The sequence below is a fragment of the Pseudophryne corroboree genome, chromosome 11, assembly GCF_028390025.1.
Source record: "Pseudophryne corroboree isolate aPseCor3 chromosome 11, aPseCor3.hap2, whole genome shotgun sequence".
Classification (NCBI taxonomy): domain Eukaryota; kingdom Metazoa; phylum Chordata; class Amphibia; order Anura; family Myobatrachidae; genus Pseudophryne; species Pseudophryne corroboree.
In genome coordinates this window covers 192006826-192025864 of record NC_086454.1, presented here as the reverse complement: position 1 = coordinate 192025864, position 19039 = coordinate 192006826, and the positions used below count along the sequence as shown (strand labels likewise).

The window sequence follows — 19039 nt, the reverse complement described above, 5'->3', positions numbered from 1 at the left end:
GGCCAAAAGGTTGCACCGAGGTAGCTGGATGACTAAGCTAAGCGACAGCAGCGGACGGCACAAACAAGTGACACTTAAACTTCCAGCATGGCTCATATAGAAAACAGAATGGCACTGCAGTGGCACACAGGGTGGCAGTTTAATAAACTATACAAATGTTTGCCGTCTACACAAGAAGACAGCTTGCAGTGTATGCGATATGTAAACAGAAAGGCTGTACTCATTCAGGATCCTGTACACAGTGGGGGCTGCTTGGTTTAAAGGGGGTCATTCCGAGTTGATCGTAGCTCTCAGACATGCGGGGGGACGCCCAGCACAGAGCTAGTCCACCCCGCATGTTAGTACCACCCCCGCCCCCACAGAAATGAAAAAGCATCGCACAGCGGGGATGCTTTTGCATCTCAGGAGTTACTCCCAGCCAGCGCAGCTCCTGCGTCTGGCCGGGAGAACCTCTTTGCTGCCCCGGGTCGCAGCCGGACCACGCCCCCTAAACGGCGACTTGACACCTTGACACCGCGTCCAGCCCCCTTCTGCCCAGTGACCGCCTCTGCCTCAGAGGCGATCGCTAGGCAACAACGGCCTTCGGCCATCTGGCATGCGACGGCGCACTGTGGCGACGGCGCATGTGCAGTTCCGACCCAATCGCTGTGCTGCGATAAAGTGCAGTGAGCGATCGGGTTGGAAAGACCCCTAATGTACAGTAGGATACCCCTCCTACTGATAGCTTGGAATAACAAAGAAAGACAGAATCCAGAGCTCACCAATATGTAATAAATACAAATGTGTTTTATTTTTATTTACAATCAAATATTGTTTACAAGAATAAAAACTAATTCGGTAGGGAATCAGTGTGTGTATGAATAAATAAGGGGGTAATGGGATTGCACAATGCCTAATACTGGTATACAAATTAATTACAATACATACAGAACATACACTTAAAAATATCAAGGTGTCCGAAAAAAAAAAAAACGTAAAAATTGCCTCTTCTTGTCTAAAACAGGGTATTCTTGAAACCTTGCTAGATAGCAATCAATAGGGATATCCTTAAGGATTGAATTAACGTATATTCAAAATGTAGTGGACAATAGTATGTCCAGGATCAGTAGTGGTGACTGTAATAGTCAGGTACGGTTTTCCCGCATTGGGGGTATTCCAATAGTGTTGATCTGGGAAGCGGGTGGCGTACAGTGGGGGTAATTCAGACCTGATCGCTTGTGTAAACTCCATCACAGCCAATCTTTTGGCTTTTTTGGATTCCAAAATACAACCACTTACCTTGAAAACAAGAGCCTATCTTAAGGACACTATAGCCATCATTAATATCCTTTCAGAAATCACATGGTCATCAGAGTTTGTGTTGGTAACAGCAGACATTAAGTCTCTATATATGATAATCCAGCATAATAAAGGCATAGAGGCCATTGAATACCATTTTATGAAGGAAGGTTGTGATCCTAATAATTTGAACTTTGTTAAGGATGGCGTTGCTTTTATCATGGAGAACAATTTCTTTTGGTACGAGGGAGACTTTTATTTACAGGTGGCGGGCTCGGTGATGGGTACGAGACTGGCACTGAGTTATGCTAATTTGTTTATGGCCCACTGGGAGGACCAGAAAGTCTGGTCAGGTCACCAGTGGGGTGCCAGTCTCGTACTCTGCGCCCACAACATAGATGACGTGATCTTTATATGGAAAGGGGATAGGCCTTCTCTAGATCTTTTCTGTCAACACCTTAACTGTAATGATAGAGGAATGGAGTTCTCATTTGATATAAGTAGCACGGAAGTACATTCTCTGGATTTAGCTATTTATATAGAGGAGGGTAATCTTTTGACATTGAATTACACCAAGCCGTCGGATTGCAATGCATATGTCAGCCAAGATAGTAATCATCACCTCAATTGGATTCACAGTATACCCCGTGGACAATTTCAGAGACTACGGCGGAACTGCACCAATATTGAGGTGTATGATATACAGGCTGCCAATATGGAGAGCAATTTTGTGGAGAGGGGCTACAATCAACACTTGGTGGAAAAGGCTAAAAATGATGTACGGTTCAGGGAGAGAAAATCCATGCTGGATATTCAAGCTAAACGAACCAGAAATGAACCTGCAAAAATTAGGTTTATCACTGGGTACACCACTAAACACAAAATGATTGAACGAATTATCTGTAAACACTGGGACCTCTTGAAAAGAGATCCTGACTTGAGAGAGTTCGTAACTGAGAAGCCCACTTTCACATAGACGAGCAAAAAATCTGAGAAGTTTGTTACTGAAGAGTGCACTACCAGTAGAGAGGATGACAACAAGAATAACCTCTAAATGTTTTTACAGATGTGGATTTTGTAACATGTGTAAGATCTGTAAAATGGAGAGTAAAATTACAGAGTATAAATCGAATGTGACACAACACCTATACACGATCAAGGATTTTATCACATGTTGTAGCAAAAGTGTAATTTATCTTCTGGAGTGCCAATGCGGACTACAATATATAGGGAGGACAGGAAGAATGCTTAAAGAACGGTCAAGTGAGCATGTACGCAATGTGAAAAAGGGTTTGGAATCGCACAGCGTGTCTGCTCACTTTAAGAAACATCATGATTGTAATCCAGCACATATAAAGATTTTCTGTGGGAACCAAATCATTAAGTCTAGTTGGCGGACCAAAAACACAGAGATTATGTTGGCTAGAAAATAAATGCAAACTATCTTTTATATAAAAACACTCACCCCCTGGGGTCTGAACTGTGATTTTGAAACAAAGTGATTTCTATGATTTTAATTATGTTTTTTTCTTTTCTTCCATCTCTTGCTTTTTGAATGACTGAGACGGATGCTTGTTTAAATATAAACTGTTTTAATATACTGTTTTAATATATACATCAGTTTTAATTGTTTGTATAAATTCATGTGAATAGACCTCCTCATGCCGTTACCAGTTTGTGTGATTAGATAATTAATCTGATCTGGGTTGAACTGAGTATGCATGATGATTGGCTGTAGTAGTCACGTGATACCCAACAGTGAAGTTAAATACCCGATGGGGAGGAAGATGCGGCACTATCTGACGAAGAGGGAAGTCCCTTGAAATGCGTTATAGCTTCTGCCGCTACTGACCAGACCAGAGGGAGATCCGATGAGTCAGAGACATTGGAGCTCCTGCTATTATTCCATCCAGTCCATGTCTGCAGCCGGATTGAGCAGGGCATTTCACTCTTAACTGCTTATGGGTCTACCTGTATGGTGAAAATCTACCAGTGTTTTAAGTGTTTATTAAAACTTTTTGGACATCAAAGCAGTGTGGAAGCACCTGGATCCTTACTGAAAGATACCTTTATGGGAACTCTAGAGTGAATATTAATGTAAGTGCATTTCTGGTGACGGGTGGACTGCATTGATTCTATCTGAGTGTATAAAGAAACCTTTCAGTGCCTACGGGTGAGAACCCGAATGTAAGTGTCTGTCTAAAAGTTGGATATCCAGGCACTCGAGAAATATATGATCATTGGGGAGTTTTCAAGCACAGCGCTAAGAACACTATCTTTTGTTATTTCCCTGTTTTGTGTGGTTTTCCAGGGGCGAGTCCCATTAGTGTTTCTAAGCTGCTCAGGTGCAAGGTAGCGCAGGTGTAGCACTTTCTCTGTATTTAGCTGCTTGCTAGCTGTTTTTTCGCATAGTCGCCGCCCACCGGGGAGTGTATTTTAGTTGTGCAAGTGTGCAATCGCATGTGCAGCCGAGCGGTACAAAAAATCTTTGTGCAGTTGCCCAGGATTAACTCGCGCTGCAATCATTTCAGCCTGTCCGGGGGCCAGAATTGACATCAGACAGACGCCCTGCAAATGCTTGTACACACCTGCATTTTTTCCAACCACTCCCTGAAAACTGTCAGTTGCCACCCACAAACGCCTTCTTCCTGTCAATCTCCTTGCGATCGGCTGTGCAAATGGATTCTTCGTAAAACCCATCGCACAGCAATGATTTGCTTTGTACCCATGCAACGTGCCTGCGCATTGTGGTGCATACGCATGCGCAGTTCTGACCTGATCGCAGCGCTGCAAAAAATGGTAATAAGCGATCAGGTCTGAATTACCCCCAGTGTGCGTATAAACTGTTGGTGAGCCTTGCGGCAATTTACTCACCCCCACTGCCTCCTCCGATTGGTTATCGCTATGTGGATATGGCTGTTCCGTGATGTGCACTGAATGCCAAGGCGGGAGTGATCACGTTCAGTAGCTGAACACAGCTGATCCTGCGGGGTAATGTTTGTTCTTTCCCATAGGGTTGCTATCTCCACAGTGTGTCTCCAGGCAGGGACGGGAGATAGAGACTGTATAGTATAGTAGTGTTTACATTATTATTATTTGTATTTTTATTTTTTACTTTGTGCAAAGTTATATATTATGTAACTCAGTTAAAAAGATTTGGTAACAGAACCGAGTTAAAAGAAATTCCATCCTCTTTACACTATTTATGTAATGGTTATTCTGATGAATAATAATGGCTATTTTGAGGAATATTACACATGGTTTATTTCCCTTAATTTAGAAGAAAAGAAATGGCATTTGTTGTATGATGAATATATATTCCCTCTGTAAAAGGGCATTTTAAATAATAGAAATACAGCCAAAAGAATCAAACTATTATATCATCTACCAATGACTTTCATATGTAGTGTAAGATGTGACTTTTCAAATTGGACTGTCATCCAGAACTAACATTTTAGATTTAATAGTGAATTACACACAAAAAATGTAACATTATCATTTTTTTACCAAAAATTCTGCCTTTTTAAGGCTACTTATTTTTTCAATGTCTATCCATCTCCCTTCCTGTATTATTTTATGCAAAGCATTGGAAGAAGACAGATTTAATAGATCTACTTCTATTACATTTTACTGTAACTCTTGTACTGTAAATTCTTGAGGAGCATTGGCAAAGTCATTTACATTTTTTTTCCAAATTTAATGAGACAACTCCTAAGTTAAAGGTGGTGACAGATCTGTTAAATACTGCTCCATGTACAGTACTACATAGTGTCACTTTAATCTGTCACACATATTTACTGTATAATATGTCTATAACTCTGAAAGTCATTGGTGGTTGAAGGAATAACATATTTATTCTTAGTTTGGAATTGATGTATATCTTAAACTTGAGGAACCATATGTCTGGGGGGGGCAGAATGAGGGTAAACAATTGTAAGTTGTATACAGGTGATTATACTGTAGCATAGCACTGTAAATTAAGTACATCACCTAGTAATGCAAAATACGTAGATGTGTACTCATTCCCATCTTTGGGGACTTATCTGTTGGGGCTACTGGTGGCTATAGGCACAAAGATAAATAATCAAGAAGATGATTATAATGATGATGACATATGTAGCATTAAATAGTCACATCTGACTAGTTATTTGTGTATTGCTACATCAAGCTCATGCTGTAATAACCCTTCATCAGTGTTGCAGCTAGAGAAGGACAAGTGAAGTAATCTCTTTGGATTATTTATTTGTCGTTTCCATTTCACTTAATGGAGAAGAAAGGATTCTCATTACATTTATAGAGCTAAAAAGATATGTAGCATTTCTATATAATTACATTTTACAATTTATGGAAAATTCAACTTTCACATTTATTAAGAATATTGGTCAGATGCTTTGCTCTTGAGTACTATTTGTTAGAGATGTGCACCGGACCAAATCTCAGGTTTTGGGTTCTTGTTTTGGAACTGAATCTCCTTCGTGTTTTGGATCTGTATTTGTTTTGCTTCTAACTCCCTTGCAAGTTTTGGATCTGTAGTTGTTTTGAATCTGGATTTTTTTTTAACCACAAAAACAGCTAAAATCACAGAATTTGGGCCTCTTTTTGTTCATACAGTATTATTAACCTCATTAACTTTAATTTTCACTAATTTCTAGTAAATTTTGAGCAACTCACAGCTCACAATATTGTTTTCATCCAGTTTTAGACAAAAGGTTGCACCGAGGTAGCTGGATGACTAAGCTAAACTACAGCAGTTGGCAGCAAACATGTAGCAGTTAACATTATATTTTTAAATGCTGTACTCATTTGTTAAAATTATTTTAAAATTAGGGTCAAGTTCTTCTGTTCCTGAAAGATATCTGCAACCTGGAGAAGGTTCACTATTCGAGCATGTAGAGTTTGTCAGAAGATATCATGCAGTGTTTAAATTGTTGATTTTGAGCGTATAACGGAGCAGGCTCACTAAAGCTGTCTAAAACATGATCTGAGTGACATCTACAGAGCACCTGTCGCTACACAGCGTTTGCAGCCATTTTGTGCCACATCCTCATGAATATTGATAATGATAACCATAGGGAGCAGACCATAAATGGCTGCTCTCTATGTGAATCAGTGACAGCTATGCTATATATTTTTTGTATACCTCCTAGAAAGGTAGTAGCCTTGTTTGTGGAGGTGCTAACAGTACACACTGTAAACAGATGTTTATTTTGTGCTCTAGGTGGTTGTTGGGTACTATGGGACCAAGATTTGCTGATCTACATCAGAGAAAAGCAGCATGTGGCTCTCCAGCTGGGTGGAGTGCCTCAGGTTGGACTGATACTGATATATATGACACACCAGCCCCTGGATGTACACACACAATGTACTGGGCTTTATTAACACTAGGGCAGGCAGAGCCTCTGGATGTATATGGACAGATAACCCCTTGTTGTCCGATACACCAGATGATAGCACCCCTGGAGACACACCAGCCCCTGGATGTACACTGCACATAATATACAGGGGAGGTTTAACACTGGGGAAGGCAGAGCCTTTGGATGCATATGGACAGATGAGATCACCCCTTGTTATCTGATACATCATGAGACAGCACCCCTGGAGACACACCAGCACCCTGAATGTACACACAGTATATTGGGCTTTTTTAACACTGGGGCAGGCAGAACCCCTGGATGTATGCACAGATGAGATCACTCCTTGCCAGATACACCAACACTCCTGAACTGATAATGATTAAAGATCACCCCTTGTTGTCACTGGATGCAGCCAGCAGCCCCATGCCACACACCCCAGCACTGAGACAGACACATCCGTTCAGTGCAATCTCCACAGCCGAAGTGAAAATGTCACCGATCCCGGGACTTATATAGAATCCAAAACCCAGTGAGAATCCTAAAGTGGGATGCTAACATTTTGCCTCGTTTTCGGATCCAAATATGGAGGGAAAGCCAGAGCCGAACTCGTATCCAGACTTGTATCCCAAAGTTCGGGTGGGTCCGGTTTGCCGAGAACCGGACCCGCTCATCTCTACTATTTATGTAAATTCATCACATTATACTGTGTACACATTGGATAAACATTATATTGAGATCTGTGTGACTAATATATGCAGCACATACTCATAAACAGATGTATAGTAAATAAACATTATTTTACAACATAAATCTTATAAGTACATTCAGAGAATACAAAAATTTAAATGAGGTCATAGTATATTGCGTTAAAATCCGTTAATAACTTAACCATAATATTTCTCTTTTTTTTGCTACTGTATTTTTAAGTTTACATCTGCATTATAAATTTAATATTTCAATTACATTTTGTAAAATGTAGTTTATTGTTAAAAGTCAGTCATATTGCTTCAAGGAAATTTTAATCTGCCAGTGACCAATCAAGAGACAGGGCATCTAGAGAGTCTCAGTTTTTATTCAAAGTAATTCTCAAACAGTTTCTTCAAATTCTCTCTATACAGTATTTTTAAAATTTGTAATAAAAAATGTTTGTTAAATTCAAGTAGGGTTAATAAGTGTATCCATGTTTCAGTATGAACATGTCTAAACTATTTATGACTAAATAGGTACAGTACATCATCTAGAATTTGTAACATTTTGTCCATGCAAACTGCAAACTTAGACTTTGACTTCAATCACAGTAAGAGTTGGTACTCCAATAAAATACTGTAAAATGTAACCACTTCGGAATGAAAGTGTAATATTTTATAGTTTATTATGCAACTATTGCTTTAATTGTGAACAGCAACTTCAAATTTTGAATAGAAAATGTAATGACATGGTTCACTGTCCAAGGCACTCAAACTATAGTAGCCCAAAAGTTACACTCATACAATAAACACATTTGAAGCCACAAACCAAGCCAAAACAAATTTCAATCTGGTTTGAATTAGTCAAACATCTATAAGGGGAAACCATTATATGTTTGAGATTCAACCTAAATACAAAAGTCATTAAAATTGCATCTACAATATTTGAACTCTGAGTGCTGAGTAGACAAGGTGCTCATCAATCCAAAACAGTAGTCACTTAATTTTACTGGCCTAAGATTTACTGCCTCTAAGTATGCTGAACATTGAAAACATAACTTTAGCCAAATAATGAAAAACTCCTGCCAGTGGCACCCACGATAAACAATAAGAATATACATGTTTTTCACCCACCACTCCTACTATGTCTGATCATTACCTGTCATAACTCTCCTCTCCCCCTTCCATACTACTGCTACTTAACCTTTCAGACTAGATTCAGAGATGAACACAGTTCCTTCAGAAGTTGTGTCTTTGAAATCTGAAGATGCAGCCTCAGATCACTCTGCATGAACACTGGCCATCAGAGCTACCCTCAGATTACTCAGGATGGCTGGGAAATTCATGCTGCTAGGGTCAGGAAATCTGTATGGTAAGACACAGACCCTGTCCTCAGCATGACTACATAACAGGAGCGACATCCCCCATTTTGTGAAATGGTCTCTGTCCCCACCCCCTCCCCAACCCCAAATGTCAGCTTAGAAGGAAAAGACTTTGACAATGCAGCACTTGATTCTGCACATGTGAAATTCAGTACTACTTTACAAATATTGGAGATGTACGCAAACCATCAGATTTTCGTACGTCTCTGAATTAGGCCCATTGTCAGTCTGGTGATCTTTCCCACTGCTCCAACAGTGTAATTTAGATGAGACTCCAGAACTCTGGATATTCAGGCAGCTTACGTTTTCTCTTTACTCAAAAATGCCTATTTGCTTCTCAGCTCTATCAGCTCTCTCTCTCTCTCTCTTCTCCTCCTTTCTTTTGTCTCTTTCTCACAGGAAGGCAGCATCATGGTCGTAGAATCTATCAGAGTTTGTCGACTATTATCTACAACCGTTGATAGCCAATTACCCATCACATTTGAAAGATACAAACGAGTTCCTCAATGTAATAGAAAAAGTCCAATGGAAGGATGTCCATATATTATGGTGGTGGCAGATGTGCGCTTACTGTATACAATTATTGAACACCATGAGGGCCTTGAAGCAATCTCCAAGGTATTATTGAACAGTGGATTGGATGAATCCCTACAGGATTTTATTAATAAAGATGTCTTTTCATTTTAGAGAATAATTATTTTTCTTTTAATGGCATGTTTTATTTGCAAGCTGTAGGTACAGCCTTGGGTACCAGGTTTGCTCCAAATTATGCACATATTTTTATGGGACAATGAGAAGAAATAACTATTTGGAATCACTGTCCTTACGGAGCAAACCTGATGTCCTGCAAAAGATGCATTGACAATGTCTTTTTTATTTGGAATGGAAGTGAGGAAAGTTTAAAGGATTTTTTTATATATTTAAATACAAATCCTCTAAATATTGCTTTTACATTTGAAAGTAGTGGAGAGTCTATGAATTTTTGAGATGTGACAGTTTTTATAGAAAATGGTCACATCAAAACGAAAAATTACACAAAACCCACAGGTTCAGGGGCTTATATTAAGGGAAAGAGTTGCCATCATCCACATTGGTTGGGTACAATACCAGATGGGCATTTCAGGCACCTAAAATGTAACTGCACTAAACCAGAAGCTTTTGAAAAACAGGCATATGAGATGAAGTTTAAATTCAAAGCTTCAGGATATCGACCCAAAAAGATAGAGCAAACTAAAACTACAGTTGCATGTATTGATCATAAAGTTTTATTACAACCAATAAGCAATTTAGAACACATCCTCAGAGCAGTCCTACAGGAATTAGATGGTTCTGTGGTATTAGACAAATAAAAGGACAATGGAGATGTAGAGACGTGGTCAAGCAACTGGCTAGAGCTGAGATGAAGGCCATTTACGAATTGGGAACCTTAAAACCAGAGTGTCTGAATTCAGACTTTGAGATCAAATGTTTTTTATAATGACTATTCTGCACCTTACGTTTTATATAGGGTTTTTGTTCTGATCAGGTTTTATCAAATATGTTTCATACTTTGTACTATTTTATATTTGATGTGATAACATTTGAATAACGATTGTTTTTAGTTCTATTTTTAATGTGATTATACATGTTACTATTTGGTAAATGTTGATTCTATATGACCTTGATGTAATATTCTCTAGGTATCAAGATTGGGTTACCCACAATATACGATAAAATTTTGACAGTTGTTTGTTTACATTGTACATCACCGGAAGTGACGTGGCACCCTGTAGAGGACTATAGTATGCTATTGGATGCCGAGTACCAGTAAAAAATTAAGATAAAGAGAAGCTCCTGGAGCGGATTTTATCAGTAAGTCTTATTGCCAACCTGTCGGAGTATTTCGTATGAGTATGTGAAACCTGTGGCATTTAGGTATTGACGCCAGGCGGAAATGACGTGACGGCAACGGGCATCCAATTGTGTCAGGAGATTCTCGTTGCTATAGCACCCGGAATACACAGATGGTGCATTGCAGGATGTCCGCTCACAGCAAGGAACCATGGGCAAGTAGTTGATTTATGTACTGTATATGGTTCAGCTCTGAACAGAGGGATAGGATTGGACAGCATTGATTTAAATACCTTTCGAAGCAGATCTATGATAATCTTTATTTACACCTTGAAAAAGACACCAGCCAGGGGTAGAAATATGTCGGTGAGGTGGCGTTCCAGTCAAGATCAGTAGCGGCAGTCACCTGGAGGCAGCAGCTCAGTTCTGTGGGGAAGTCCCAGGATCCCCTTTATAGACTTACATGCTGTCTAGAACTGTCTGACTGCAGTTCCTACACTTGTGATAATTACCCTAGATGCTGAGTACTGTAACTTGGGAACCTCTAATCAAAGAGAAACTGCTTCATAAACTGACATATGCGTTGTGGTTGTTTACTATTGTGCTTTTTGACTTTCATGTATTTATTAAATTGTATTTCACTATAAATATATTTTTTTATCTTTTCTATATATCCTTAAATGGGTTCCTTTGAAACGGAGACTAAACATATGGAACCATTTGGGAATTGAATGCATTAAGGAGTGCTGGTTAAGTTATCCCTCCAATTTATTTGGTTGTTTGCACTAGTGGTGAAGGGTAGAGGACACCTTCAAGGAGTGTTTAACTGACAGGTTGCTCTTTTGTGCACGGAATTGTTCTCACCCATTATTGTCTATATTGTCTTACCCAGACTTTGTTCAATTCACCAGTGAAACCTGAACTTTGTTTTATCCTTTTATGTTCTATGAAATTGTCTATAATCTGTGTGTACGTTTAAATAATCATATATTCTTTGTAATTGTAAGATTTGAAGTTATTATTGTAATTAAAACCTAATTTCTAGTTCTGATGTTCTGTGTTCTTTGACCTACAGTCTCGAGAGGCACATGCTACTGATTTTGAAAACGTATATACTGTGAGCAGCAATGAAAGGCAGCTGTGGAAGGAATGTCCTCATGGAATTCCTATGTTGGTGGCAGTTCTGAGTGCAAGTGTGATCATGAGTCACCAGCGGTGGTCACTGTCAATGGTGCCATTGGTGATTTGCATTGATGGCATGAAATTATTAAAGTTGGGGATATGGGGGGGTGACAATTGGAGCAATGAAAACTGAACACACCCAAACTTTGAGGATCCGACCCTGATCGCTTTTGGGGATCTGAGTGGACCGAGTCCTGAATTGGGTTTTCCATCAAACTCGGAACTCAAATTTAAAAAACAAATCTCAGGTTTTTATTGCATGTACTGTCAGCCCCTCCCTTGTGAATTTAGGTGCCATTTCACTCAGGAGAGTGTGTGTTGAGGTGATCAAAATTAACTGGAAATGAATGTTATTGATGTTAATTATACTAAAGGAACAAAAACAGGTCCAAGTTATATGATTTCAAATGTTTTTATTGATTTTTATTGAACTGGGATCAAAAACTAAACCCAAAACTGAGCTGAAAACATTTGAGGGTGATTTTACAAAACTGAAACCATAACATGGTAATGATTTAGGACCTAATTCAGCATGGATCGCTATTCAGAGAATTTGCAAATTAAGTGATTATTGAATGACTGTGCATGCATAGCTTTCACAGTGCGCACGCGTGAGGGGTCATAGCGACAGAAAATGCATACAGAACATTGGCCCTCATTCCGAGTTGATCGCTCGCTAGCTGCTTATAGCAGCAGTGCAAATTCTAAGCCGCCGTCCCCTGGGAGTGTATCTTAGCTTAGCAGAAGTGCGAACGAAAGATTATCAGAACTGCTCAGGAATAATTTCATGCCGTTTCTGAGTAGCTCCAGACCTACTCTTTCCTTGCGATAACTGCAGACCATTTAGTTCCTGGTTTGATGTCACAAACACGCCCTGCGTTCGTCCAGCCACTCCCCCGTTTCTCCAGCCACTCCTGCGTTTTTGCCTGGCATGCCTGCGTTTTTTCGCACACTCTCTGAAAACGCGGAGTTGCCGCCCAGAAACACCCACTTTCTGTCAATCATACAACGAAGACTCGAGCGACTGAAAAACGTAGCTCGAGCCTCAGTAAAACTGCAAACTTTTGTGTGAAAGTACTTAGCGCATGCGCATAAATGCCGATTTTTCACCTGATCGCTGCGCTGCGAAAAACGGCAGCGAGCGATCAACTCGGAATGAGGGCCATAATCTCAATGTAGCCGCTGTTTGGCTGAAAGGAAACAGCGTTTCTGGGTGGAAACCTGCCATTTTCTGGGTGTGTCAGAAAAAAACGCAGGTGTGCCTAGGCAGACGTCAGCCCAGACCACTTACAGGCCGTCTCAGTCTCAGACTAGTTGCAGTCTCAGACCTACTTATTTTTGCTCAGATGGCAAAAAATCTTCAATGTTCCAGAAATTGCGTATGCATCTGCAAACGATCTGCATTCGCAAACTTGCACGGGGCATTTTTTCTTCCTGTCGGGTTGGCGTCTTTCTACTCGCAGGCAACTGCAATTTCTCAGAATAACAATCCATGCTGAAATAGGCCCTTAGAACCAAAATCAAAAGACAGGGGCCTGTGCACATATCTAATTTATTGTTGCATAATACTAGTACACATTTGATATTTTAGTACTGTAAATTCATTGCTGAAAGCAATGTTTTACACAGTTTTTTTTAATTACTGTAAATGCACCTCACCAGTATAATGAGCTCTTCTTAATTTCTTCAATCAACAGAAAAAGAAAAAAAAACTTTTCTCAACATATCTACAGTATCTAGACTACATTTTAGAGCTAGAGGGCATATTTCCATTGTTGAAAATAGGGATGTGCGGCGGGCACTTTTTTCGTGATTTGTGTTTTAATTTTAGATCTGGATCCCTGCTTGTGTTTTGGATCTGGATTGGTTTTGCCAAAACCACCCTTTCGGGTTTTGGTTTTGCATCTGCATGATTTAAAAAAAAAAATCATAAAAACAGCTAAAATCACGGAATGTGGGGGTAATTTTGATCCTACGGTATTATTAACCTCAATAACATTCATTTCCACTCATTTCCACTCTATTCTTAACACCTCACACCTCACAATATTGCTTTTAGGCCAAAAGGTTGCACCAAGGTCTAGTTTAAAAACTAGGCCCCAAAGAGCACATAATACAAGGGGAAAAAAAGAGGTGTACCGAGGTCGCTGGGTGACTAAGCTAAGCGACACAAGCGTGCGGCACAAACACCTGGCCCATCTAGCAGTAGGACTGCAGTGGCAGACAGGATGGCAGTTTTAAAAAATAGGCCCCAAAGAGCACATTATGCAAAGAAACAAAAGAGGTCCACTGAGGTCGCTGGGTGACTAAGCTAAGCGACACATGTGTGTGGCACAAACACCTGACCCATCTAGGAGTGGCACTGCAGTGGCAGACAGGATGGCAGTTTCAAAAACTAGTCCAGAAAGAGTACATAATGCAAAGAAAAAAAGAGGTGCAAGATGGAATTGTCCTTTGGCCCTCCTACCCACCCTTTTTTGTATAAACAGGACACACACACTTTAAAAAACAATCATTTCAGTGCCAGGGTCTGCCACACAACTGTGGATGAAATGATTGGTTCGTAGGCTTTAAACCTAGGATCGAGCACGAGCATTACATTTGGTGGCCCAAATGTAATGCTCTGATTTCAACAGATTGACCACCCTCGGAACCTGGCAAAGCGAATGAAGGGCTTCATCCACAAGTCCCATATACCGAGTGAAATTGCTCTATCTTAGCTCCTTCAATTTCTCCAGCTGTTTCTGCAAAAGCCTGATGAGGGAAATGACCTGACTCAAGCTGGCAGTGTCTGCGCTTGAGTCAGGTGCATACCTCCTCCTTTACCTATGTCACAGGTGGATGTATAGGCTTGAATGGCCATTTGCTGCTCCTCCATCCTCTGAAGCATATAGAGGGTTGAATTCCACCGCATTACCACCTCTTGCTTCAGGTGATTGCAGGGCAGGTTCAAGAGTGTTTGGTGGTGCTCCAGTCTTTGGCATGCAGTTGATGAATGGCAAAAGTGTCCCAAAATTTTTCGGGCCACCGAAAGCATCTCCTGCACGGCTCTGTAATTTGCTCTGTCACCACCAAATTTAGTTTGGGACATGCTGAAATTTGCCCTGATTTAATGCGCACACAATATTGGTAGTGTTGTTTGATATCACAAATCCCCAGGAGAGTCTAAGTGGCGTAAGCCATTGGGCGATGATTTCCCTTAGTTTCTCTAAGAGGTTGTCAGCTGTGTTCCTCTAACTGAAAGCGGTGACACACAGTGTTGCCTGCCTTGGAGCGAGCTAGCGTTTCTGAGATGCTGCTACTGGTGCCGCTGCTATTGTTGCTGCGCAAGGCGATACATCTACCCAGTGGGCTGTCACAGTCATATAGTCTGCCCTGTTCCACTTGTCCACATGTCCGAGGTTAAGTGGACAATAGGTACAACCGCATTTTTAGGACACTGAGGACACTTTTTCTGACGTCTCTGTACATTCTCGGTATCGCCTGCCTAGTGAAGTGGAATCTAAATGGGATTTGGTACCAGGGACACACTATCTCGATCAATTGTCAAAATCCCCCTGCACCAATGGCGGATACCGGACACACGTCTAACACCAATATAGCTGTCAAGGCCTCAGTTATCAACAGGATGACTGCTGTCATATTTCATCTTCCTCGCTAAGGACTGTTGGACAGTCAATTGCTTAGTTGAAGTAGTACAAGTGGTTTTCCAACTTCCCCTCTGGGATGACGATCAGCTCCAAGCAGTGTCAGACTGGGGCATGAAGGGCCCACCGGGGGAATGCAATTATAGGGGCCCATACTCAGGGGTGTGGCCAGCCTACAAATGGGGTGTGGCCAGCCTCCACAGAGGCTTGAAATACACAATAGTTTAGTGCAGTGTAATGCAACATATCTACCATGTATAATACACGTGCACAGTCTGGAACCTGATCCCTAGAGGAAGGAGTGGGAACTCAGGCAGTGGGACCTACCGGTGGTTTCCCTGGTGCCCCTGTGGGCCAGTCCGACCCTGGCTCCAAGCAGCAACAACAGCAGCAGCAGCAGCAGTAGGCATACCACTCAAGGACCCTCCGGAGGAATCCCGGTTAGGAGAGGACTCAAGAGGAAGAAGGGATTTAGGTATCAGTGTACTGCTTACGCTCTTACCCAAAGTTTCACAACTTGACACTGACTTCTGATGAATGCGCTGCAGGTGATGTATAAGGGAGGATGTTCCTAGTTGATTAACATCCTTACCCCTACTTATTATGGATTGACAAAGGAAGCACACGGCTTGACACCTGTTGTCCGGATTTGTGGAGAAATAATTCCACACCGAAGAGGTGTCTTTTTTTGGTATTTTGCCCAGGCATGACAATGGGCTTATTCATCCCACGGACAACAACTGTCTTTCCCGGTGCCTGATTTAAACAAACCACATCACCATCAGAATCCTCCTCGTCGACTTCCTCCTCAGCTCCAGCAAAACCTATATCCTCATCCTGGTGTACTTCAACATTAACTTCTTCATTTTGAATATCAGAAACTGTACTGTGGGTGCTCCTTCCATCACTTGCAGAGGGCATGCAAATGGTGGAAGGAACCACCTCTACCCGTCCAGAGTCGGGAGGGTCAGGCATCGCAACTGCCGACACACTTGAACTCTCCTTGGGGATTTTTGATACCATCTTAGAACGCACAGTTCTTTGCTGTGCTTTTGCCAGCTTAACTCTTTTCATTTTTCTAGTGGGTGGATGAGGTCTTCCATTGAAATGTGAAGCTGAACCACTAGTCATGAACATAGGCCAGGGCTTTAGCTGTTCCTTGCCACTCCGTGTCGTAAATGGCATATTGGAAAGTTTACGTTTCTCCTCAGATGATTTAAATTTATTTTTTTGGGTCATTTTACTGAACTTTGGCTTTTTGGATTTTACATGCCCTCTACTATGACATTGGACATCGGCTTTGGCAGACAACATTGATGGCATTTTATCGTTTATGTAATGAATAGTGGCAGCAGCTTCAGCATTAGGAAGAAGTGGTTTTTGATCTTTTCCTATTTTATCCTCCAAATTTTTGTTCTCCATTATTTTTCTGGAGTTATATAAGAATATGTGGCACAGGAGAGCGTACCCCTAAAAATTATTTGGATATGCAGCACAGGATAGCATACCCCTAACCCACACAGGGCAAACCCTTTAAAAATTATTTGGATAATAACCCTTTTATTTGGAGTTACAATAATAATATGCAGCACAGGAGAGAGTACCCCTAAACCACACAGGGCAAAGCCTGTAAATATTATTTGGATAATAACCCTTTTATTTGGAGTTATTATATTAATATGCAGCAAAGGAGAGAGTACCCCTATACTACACACACATGGCAAAGCCTGTAAAAATTATTTGGATAATAACCCTTTTACTTGGAGTTATTATATTAATATGCAGCACAGGAGAGAGTACCCCTAAACCACACAGGGCAAACCCTGTAAATATTATTTGGATAATAACCCTTTTACTTGGAGTTATTATATTAATAGGCAGCAAAGAAGACCATACCCCTAAACCACACACATGGCAAAGCCTGTAAAAATTATTTGGATAATAACCCTTTTACTTGGAGTTACTATAATAATATGTAGCACAGTAGAGCGTACCCCTAAACCATACAGGGCAAACCCTGTAAAAATTATTTGGATAATAACCCTTTTATTTGGAGTTATTATAATAATATGCAGCACAGGAGAGCGTGCACCACTCAGGGCAAAGCCTGTAAAAAAAATCTGAATTCAATATTAATAACCCCTTTATTTGGAGTAAATAAAATACAGCATAGGACAGCACCACTGGACTTATACATCAGTACCGCTGAAGTTATACAGCAGTATCGCTGGACTTATATGGCAGTTCTCCTGGACTTATATGGCAGAACTGCTGGTCTTATACAGCAGTACCACTGAACTTATGCGGCAGCACCACTGGACTGGACTTATACAGCAGCACCACTGGACTTATGGCAGCACAGGACACCACCACTGAACTGATGCAGCACAAGACAGCACCACTGGACTGGACTTATAAAGCAGCACCACTAGATCATGGCAGTACAGGACACCACCACTGGAGTGACTGGACTGATGCAGCATGAGACACCACCACTGGACTGATGCAGCACAAGACAGCACCACTGGACTGGACTTATACAGCAGCATTGGACTTATGGCAGCACAGGACACCACCACTGTGACTGGACTGATGCAGCACAAGACACCACCACTGGACTGATGCAGCACAAGACAGCACCACTGGAATGATACAAAAGAGCCTCATTCTGGTTTCCGAGTCTGGCGGAAGTCCCGAGCCGGGCAAAGCCTGTAAAAATTATTTGGATAATAACCATTTTATTTGGCGCTATTATAACAATATGCAACACAAGAGAGCGTTCCCCTACACCCTGTAAAAAATATTTGTATAATAACCCTTTTATTTGGAGTTATTATAATAATATGCAGCACAGGAGAGAGTACACCTAAACCACACACACATGGCAAAGCCTGTAAAATTGATTTGGATAATAACCCTTTTATTTGGAGTTATTATAATAATATGCAGCACAGGAGAGCGTACCCCTATACCACACACACGCGGCAAAGCCTGTAAAAAAAAATCTGGCTAAAAAACATTTTATTTGGAGTTTATTAGAATATTATGCAGCACAGGAGAGCGTACCCCTACACCACACAAGGTAAACCCTGTAAAAAAAAATTGGATTAAATATTAATAAACGCTTTATTTGGGGTAAATAATATACAGCACATGCCAGCACCACTGGACTTATACGGCAGTACCGCTGAAGTTATACGGCAGTACCACTGGACTTATACGGCAGTACCGCTGGACTTCTATGGCAGCACCACTAGACTGGACTTATACAGCAGCATTACTGGATTTATGGCAGCACAGAACACCACCACTGAAGTGACTGGACTGATGCAGCACAAAACACCACCACCGGACTGATGCAGCAAAAGACAGCACCACTGGACTGATGCAGCACAAGACAGCACCACTGGAATGATACAAAAGAGCAGGTCGCCATCCAATGCGCCACGCCACTTTCCCGTGCAGACACTGAGGAGACATGTCCTCTCGCTACACTATCCAGGACTGGAGTGAAGATGGTGGGGCGGGAAGCACAAAATATACAAAGTCCGGATTTCGCGAGAATCCGACAGCGGGATGATGACGTTTTGCCTTGTTCTGGTTTCCAAGTCTGGCGGGAAGTCCCGAGCCGGGCTTGGATCCGGACTCGGATCATGATGTCCGGGGGCGGTTCGGATCTC

At 41.2% G+C, this 19039-nt stretch overlaps 1 long non-coding RNA gene across 1 annotated transcript in view; it reads left to right on the top strand.

Moving 5' to 3' along the window:
• Positions 1–11508, top strand: part of LOC134969309 (uncharacterized) — a 40227-nt gene extending 28719 nt beyond the window's left edge. The window contains exons 2-4 of the long non-coding RNA XR_010189446.1: positions 2900–3375; positions 9100–9318; positions 10380–11508. This is a non-coding gene — a long non-coding RNA (uncharacterized LOC134969309). The remainder of the gene's footprint in view (positions 1–2899; positions 3376–9099; positions 9319–10379) is intronic.
• The last annotated feature ends 7531 nt before the right edge of the window (positions 11509–19039 follow it).